We start from the raw sequence: 8,486 nt of genomic DNA, 5'->3' as shown, positions 1-8,486 counted from the left end.
ACGAGGAGCAAGTCTTCTCTGACAGTCTTGTAGAAAAGGGTATAATCCACAGTCCCTCATTTTACACCACTATCCGTGATATGGTCAACAAGAGTGTTATACTAAGCACTCAGGGCTTGGTGGAGACCATAAAGAGCGTTGTTTAAATGCCAAACACGGTCAGGATAGTTCGGATCTTCAAAACCAGGAGGTTGTTTCACGAACGTAACAGATTTCTTTTTCATATAAAAATCAAGGTTTGAACAATCAGAGAAACTCTGTAACGTGTCAATTCCAATTGAGTTAACAAATTGAACTTTCTTAACATATTTTAAAACTGGTTAGCTTTAACCAATGGATCTGTTATGTTTGATACCTTATATTTAGCAAATAATTGCCCAAGATCTTGTAATTTTGAAGTTTCATTGTGAAAAACACTCTCAATCAACTCAGGCTTGATTAAGTGCAATGGAATGTCTTTCTCGTTGAATACTTGACTAAGACCTTTTAATTTAAACACTCAACCAGTGATTACATTAAGATAAGAATTAATGAAATACATTAGATCCTCATCAGAAACTTTTGGTTTTCTGTTTTCTTAGCTTTAACCTTAGTTTTTTTTTTATTATTCACTTTAGATGTACTTGAACTATACACAGCCTCCTCAAATTCTCGAGGTTCGTATAAGATTGATTTAAAAGTGGAATGTTATGTTCTCTGTTTATAATTTCTGGTTCAACTACATCCTCAATGATGACTTTCTCAACAAATATTTTGTTGCTCTGAATGTGTGGTTCTTGAGTTGTAGATTTAGCAGTGAATTTTTCTTTGTCACTTAGTTTTGGTTTCTCCTCATGAATGACTGGTTCATTAACAACCTCTTCTTTTCCCGCAAATGGATTTTGGGAATAGTCATCATGAAACGGTGGAGGAATTTCAACAAAACCTAAACCATTTTTAGAACCCTAATTTTACCAGATACTTCACTTATTTCATTCAACAAAAATGATGAATTTCTAAATTTGTCTAGATTGCTTTTCAACTCCAGAACATCATTCTCAAGCTCAGTTATGTTTGTTCTTTGTTTGAGGATTTCTTTGAACTGATTCTCATTCATGGTCATTTTTACTAGATAGTTATGCTTTCAGATCATGATTACTAACCGACAATCCCTCATTTTTATCCTTAGATTGCTTTTGGGATTCTAATGATTGTTTGTAGTTATCTTCAAACTAATGCAAGTTTTTTCATTAGTGAATCATATTGAACTTGAATCAAGTCGCATTTTGGCATCGGTTCCTCACAAGTATCACATTTAACAATTTTAGTTAATATCACAGTTTCACCTGATAAAATATTAAAGTCAGAAGCAGAAGAATTAAGAATAGGACTAACCTCGTCAATCTTTGCCATACATGCAAACGAAGTTGTTTGCATGTTGCAGGAGTCATCAGAATTTGATTCCGTCTCTAATTTGCTCTCAGAAGTCAATCCCTCCCCACTAGCATCTTGAAAATTTTTAGCTTGTTCAAATATTTCAAGATTAACTCAATTAACATTGCACAACAGTCGTTGATTCCAATCAATCCCTTCTATAGTAAGCAGAGCTTGTGAACCTGAAGCTTTAGAAGAATCACCCGAGAAGTTTTTCAGTTGAATCATAATACTTCTTGCCCAAACATCTGTCTTGATTGCGGGGCCCGGTGTATTCCTTCTTTGGCGTGTCACACTCTTTGGAAAAATTGTAACAACTCGGGTTTTCCTTATTTTTATTTTTATTAAATACCCGAATCGTTTCGATGTTCGGATTATTTTATCAAAATATTGTGTTTATCAAGAAGTTAATTATTATAATATTACTATTTAATTAATTATATATTATATATTTATAACTTACTCATTTTGGCAATTTTAACCCAAAATGTTAGTGCACGGATTGGTGACTGGTGATTTGTAGTTAAGTATTCAAGATTAAAGTATTCGATAGCTACGGAAAAGGGGGTGTATGTTAATGCACGAAATTGTTGTCCGTAGCAATCGAATAAGTTATACATAGTCTAGATTGTTTATTTATTGTAAATGGCCCATTCGCTATGGTTTGTATAGCGAATGAGGTCCATTCGTTAGTAATCTAGGCTAGTTCGTTAATGTATCAGTACATTCGTTATGGAAGCATAACGAATGAGGGCTAGTTCGTTAAGTTATTACCATTCGTCATGGAATGTTGACGAATGGAGTCTAATTCGTTATGAAGGCATAACGAATTAGAGTTAACTTAACGAATGGAGCATGTGGCCTATAAATAGGTGGTTCCATGCTCATAATTAAGTGAGATCACACACATAGAATAAGTGAGATCTATAAGTTATTCTCTCCATAAACTTATTATGTATTTATCCATATTTATCAACAAACCGTATTTAAAGTATTCATGTTCGTATTGTATAATCGACGTATCATTGCGGCTAGATCCTTGGTGGATTTCTACACAAAACTCAAACTTTTAACCCTTATCGATTCCATCCTTTAACTCTAGGGACTAAAGTGCAACTTCTTTTTATGACCCAGCAAATCTGGATAGCCAAGATCCAAATTCGATAACCCGTACCCATATTTTTAAGCCCGGTTCCAATTTTGTTAACTTGGACCTCAATTATCGTATCCAACGTGGAAATTGAATCAAGGATTGTGTTATGCATGATGTTTGCGGCCTAACAGATATCACCAATATGTTAAACGAATCCAAACAAATTTGCAATTCGTGTTATTGTTAATCGACCCTAACCCGAGATTGTTTTACAAGCAAACCTTCATATAAATCCAATTAAACTTCCAGACGCCATCTCCTATCTCTAGCCGGCATTAACCCTCAACCCAATTAAGTTTTAATCGTTGTTTGCGTGTTGTTCATCATTTTGTACCGCCGGCCACAGTCTACGTGATTTACCTCCTTTTAACATCAATTAAATGTAATTAAATTATAAGGTTTTGATCATCTCGTTACACTTAATCTTAACCCTAACTTAAAACGGATTAACATCAACCAATTTATTCGATTGATGTTGTTAGGTTTTGTGCATGATTTCTGTTTATATCATGTATGTTTGTATTTAATGGTTCCTAAACTAAGATGCACGTTGCTGATAGCCCAGGTGGTTAAGATCATTGGTTACGAGATGGCAAGTCACGGGTTCGACCTCTGCCACCCCGATTTTTTGATAAATTATGATATTTTGTTTAAATACATTTTTATTAATATAATAGTAATATTAATTATTAAATCAATTATTTTATTAAGAACCGATTATAAAACTTGTGTTTTCTCGCATCTTTCGTCCGTGTATGTACGTATATGTAAACATATATGTATATATATGTATATATAATAGCACGAAAACTAATATTTATGATTTAATATTTATATATATATACAACAAGTAAACTTTATATATATAAATATATTTATATAATTTAATATAACAAACTAATAATATTTTTAAAAGATGTATTTTACTTTTATATGATAAAATATTTTAATATTCTTTATATATAATTTAACAACCTAATAATTTTTCATATGATAACTTTATATATAATATTATGTTTATTATGATTAAAAATAATATAATATCAACTTAATTATCGAGCTTTCATATTCGATCTAGTTCGTTAACTTCCTTTATAGGCTTTATCATCAACGCATGATTTCCGTGAATCATCATTCTTAATATCCTCTTTAACCTTTGCTCGTCTATTGTGGTGAGTACCACATTCCCTTATTTTACTTGTTTTCTTCATTTTGGGGACATATGCGTCAATATATTATTTCTTTATTATATATACTCAAACTACAACTATTATCATTTGTGTTAATAATTTTGTACCATACTTGTTATGAGGTTGCATGCTTATTATGAATAGCATTCAGTGAGGTTCAGCTTAATCTCATAATAGTATGATCATACGACACTCGTAATAGCTTCGTGCTTTTCGACATCTCATTTATATTTGCTTTTTGGTTAAATTTCTTATCTCATTTGACTTGTTGCAGTATTTATTTTTCTATTATATGTACATAAAAAATGGTGTTGCTCACTCAACATTGTATTGACAAATCTATTATATTTTTAACGCATATGCATGTCATCGTGTGATGTGAAGTAGTTCATGTTTTGGAAGAACACTTAAGAATAAAGATAAGAGAAATTTAACAAGATTTTTGTTTCATGTTTTATGTTTGTTTGGTGAACTATTTGTCTTTTTGGATATTGTATCGAATAATATGTTTTTCTTGAAATTCGTTAATTAGATATTGAAATTTCCAATATTGCATGATAGTACCTTGAGAGCTGTGAGCAATCAGGTCATGCCTTGGCATTTTCACCGTAGGTTGGGGTGTGACAGATTGATATCAGAGTCGAAGGTTTAAGGTAGGTAGATAGTGGTACCTTAGTAACATGCTTAGGAGCCCCATACATTCTTATTTATTTGCCTTTTGTGTTCGAATTAAATTGTTTACAGTTTTCTTAGATAATTAATTACTTATTATTTATTATTTTACTGGTATGCACACACACACAACTCCGAGGCTATGACTCAACACTCAAAGAAAAATTTTCGTAATTAGATTGCTTTTTTTATTTTTAGGAAATTTCTTTAGAATTCCCTACTTTTGTTTTTACTCTTCACCTTAAGACTAAGTAGTGTGCCAAGTTCCGGCCGTAAATGGAAGGGGGAGACTATTGTGAGTTGAGCATTGGCAAAACAGTTCCGAGAACCCAAGGTAAGACGTTATTCCTTGCCTGGAGGATAATCTGGCCACATTACTCGAGCTTATAGGCCAAAGCGGGAACACAACTGTCATACGACCGACACCTTAGGTTGTTTAAAACCGAATTCATGGTGATTCGTGGCTAAATTCGGTTTTTTCAGGCTATTGTGTTTTGTTATTTAAATTGTTAGTTGGGTGAAAATTCCATAGAACCCATGGGCACTCCTACAATCCATTTCTAACTTTGTTTTATGTTTTTGTTGGAGTCATCATACGTGGTGGTTCACGGGATGCTTCAAATACTCATATTTTCTTTCGCTTATTCGTTATTTAGTTTGGTCGGTCAAAACGCCATGTAACGCTCATGGGCCGACAAACTATATTATATTGTTAATTCGTTAATTAGTTGGGACAATCAAAATGCCATGTAACACTCATGGTTTGTCCAACTCAGTTGTTTTTATTCGTTAGTTTTGTTTGGCCATTAAAACTGCCATGGAAAGCTCATGGGAGGCCAACACACAATTTATATTTTGTTAGTTTATTGTAAAGTTAATCAAATAAAAATCCAAATTTTAAACTGACTTATCTCCTCGTGTAGTCATCACACATTAATCGTATTGACTACATCATCTAATAACTATATACGCAATGTACCCCCTCATCTTATAATCTTTTACTTTTAATCCTTATGACGCAAATCCCCTTACTTCTTAAGGCAACATTATTATAAGTTATCTACATAATTAAACATTTTATTATTCTAATGTTTTCCTCAACTTATCCTTCAACTTATAAATCTTTATTTTTGGTCCTCGTAAAATGTCTCATCGAAGAAACCACCGTCATCCTCGACATCAATCGTCTGATTCTCACAACCACCTTATAGCTTCTTTTATAGCCAAAGAGTTAACTGCTGCGATCCCTAGGATAGCAACTCAAATTCATGATCAGGCAACCGATCTATCCTTTTACACTAACCACTCTCCTGGTAACTGCAAATCATCTACCTCCACTCACACTCACAACAAGAAATATAAAAATACGACTGCAACCAATCCAACTCAGCAACGATCATCTTCAACTTGTCTGAAAATCAGACCTTACGAAGGCGCGCACCCCATCTGTAATACTTGCAACCACCACCACCCGAGCAACTCGAATTGTTGTCTTTGCACAAATTGTAACCGTTATGGCCACCTTGCTAAATACTGCCGCCGAGTCCGTAGTGCAACAACTTCTCCATAACGATTTGAGACGCCCGTTTCTCTAAACAGTACCATGCCATCTACTCAGCCAGGTGTTCCTAATACCCGTGCTTGCTACCATTGTGAAAACCCAAACCATCTCCGTAATGTGTGCCATCAACTTATCCATGCTCATCAAGCCCCAACTACGACTACACCCTACTACCTGACCCATGCTCACCGAGCTCAAACCCATCAACCTCATGTCCCTCAAGCTCCTCCCATAAATCACGGTCAACCTTCCTTAACCAAACACTACCAAACCTCGCAATCGCAAGCTCAAGTTTATCGGACATATTTACACCAAACAACCTTCTTGTAATCTGCTCAAGCTCATGTTATTCAAGCTACCCCAATTCAATCTACCTCGATTGCTCCAGCTCTTGTATGCAACTCCTCATGGTGCTTCAAGTCACGTCAATTAAGCTACTCAAAGACCCCGAATACTTTTGCCGTTTTCTTTATCTATCTTAATTTATCTCGTCTTACGTTTTGTAATGCCTATTTATGGCCTTGGATTTTTTTCCCAGTTAACTATTTATCTGTTATCATTTATCTCATGAATAAAGTTTCTTTTTTTTTTAATTAGATTGTACATTAAAGCCTACCTCTATCTTATTTCCTTACATTCATTCATTACAACTCCTTTTATAAACCTTAACTATTAATAAGTTATCTCTTTTTCCAACTTTAAATACTTATATATTTACGTTTAAAAGATGTCTTAGAAATTTCCTTGCTTTATTAAAATCCACTGCAACTTATGAAATTGTTTTATACATTGGTGTTATAATTAAAACTCCTTAAAAGCCTTGTTTCTTTAAATATGTTCTTTAAATGATTTGTATCTCACACAATGGGACGAGTTATGTGGACCATCCGACGATCTAAGTAATTACGGGTCGACACGTAATTACCAAAGTCCTTGAATGGAAATCATAATCGAATAATTGTGTGTCATAATATAGAATTAAAAGTAGTTGGGATAACGGTACAAATGTAAAGATGATATGTACATGGTGGATACGCCGCTGGTGCATCTTATATATAAGTGCCCTTATCAGATTTTCATTTGAAGCGTTGCTTCAACTATTCAAAGTTCGGTATTATGATTAGTTTTAAATTATATTTAAAATTTTCATTTATTGGTGTTGTTATAGTCTTTAATTTCGGGACGAAATTCCCTAAAGTAGCGGAGACTGTAACAACTCGGGTTTTCCGGATTTATATTTTTATTAAATACCCAACTCATTTCGATGTTCGGGTTATTTTATCAAAATATCGCTTTTATCAAGAAGGTTAATTTTATTATATTACTATTTAATTAATTATATATTATATATTTATAACTTACACATTTTGGCAATTTTAACCCAAAACTCAAACTTTTAACCCTTTATTGATTCCATCCTTTAACTCTAGGGACTAAAGTGCAACTTCTTTTTATGACCCAAGATCCGAACCCGGTAACCCGTACCCATATTTTTATGCCCGGTTCCAATTTTGTTATCTTGGACCTCAATTATCGCCTCCAACATGGAAATTGAATCAAGGATTATGTTATGCATGTTATTTGCGGCCTAACCGACATCACCAATATGTTAAACGAATCCAAACAAATTTGAAATTCGTATTATTGTTCACCGACCCTAACCCTAGATTGTTTTACAAGTAAACCATCATATAAATCAAATTAAACTTCCAGGCGCCATTTCCTATCTCTAGTCAGCATTAACCCTCAACATAATTAAATTTTAATCGTTGTTTGGGTGTTGTACATCTTTTTGTATCGCCGGCCACAGTCTACGTGATTTACCTCCTATTAACATCAATTAAAGGTAAATAAATCATAAGGTTTTGATCATCTCGTTACACTTAATCTTAACCCTAACTTAAAACTGATTAACATCAACCAATTTATCCAATTGATGTTGTTAGGGTTTGTGCTTGATTTTTGTTTATATCATGTCTATTTATATTTAATGGTTCCTAACTAAGATGCACATCGTTGATAGCCCAGCCGGTTAAGATCATTGGTTACGGGATGGCAGGTCGCAGGTTCGACCCCTGCCACCCTGATTTTTTAGTAAATTATGATATGTTCTTTTTAAATACATTTTATTAAATAAAATAGTAATAATAATTATTAAATAAATTATTTTATTAAGAACCAACTATAAATCTTGTGTTTTCTCGCATATTTTGTCCGTGGATGTACGTATATGTAAACATATATGAATATATACGCATATGTAATAACACGAAAACTAATATTTATGATTTAATATTTATATATATACAACAACTAAACTTTATATATATAAATATATTTATATAATTTAATTTAACAAACTAATAATATTTTTAAAAGATGTGTTTTATTTTTATATGATAAAATATTTTAATATACTTTATATATAATTTAACAACTTAATAATTTTCCATAAAATATCTTAATATAAGATTATATTAATTATGATTAAAAAGAA

Source organism: Bidens hawaiensis, unplaced genomic scaffold, assembly GCF_021521415.1.
Source record: "Bidens hawaiensis isolate Kalapana, Puna unplaced genomic scaffold, B.hawaiensis_p1.1 tig00032379_1, whole genome shotgun sequence".
NCBI lineage: Eukaryota > Viridiplantae > Streptophyta > Magnoliopsida > Asterales > Asteraceae > Bidens > Bidens hawaiensis.
Note: the sequence above shows the minus strand (reverse complement) of the source record.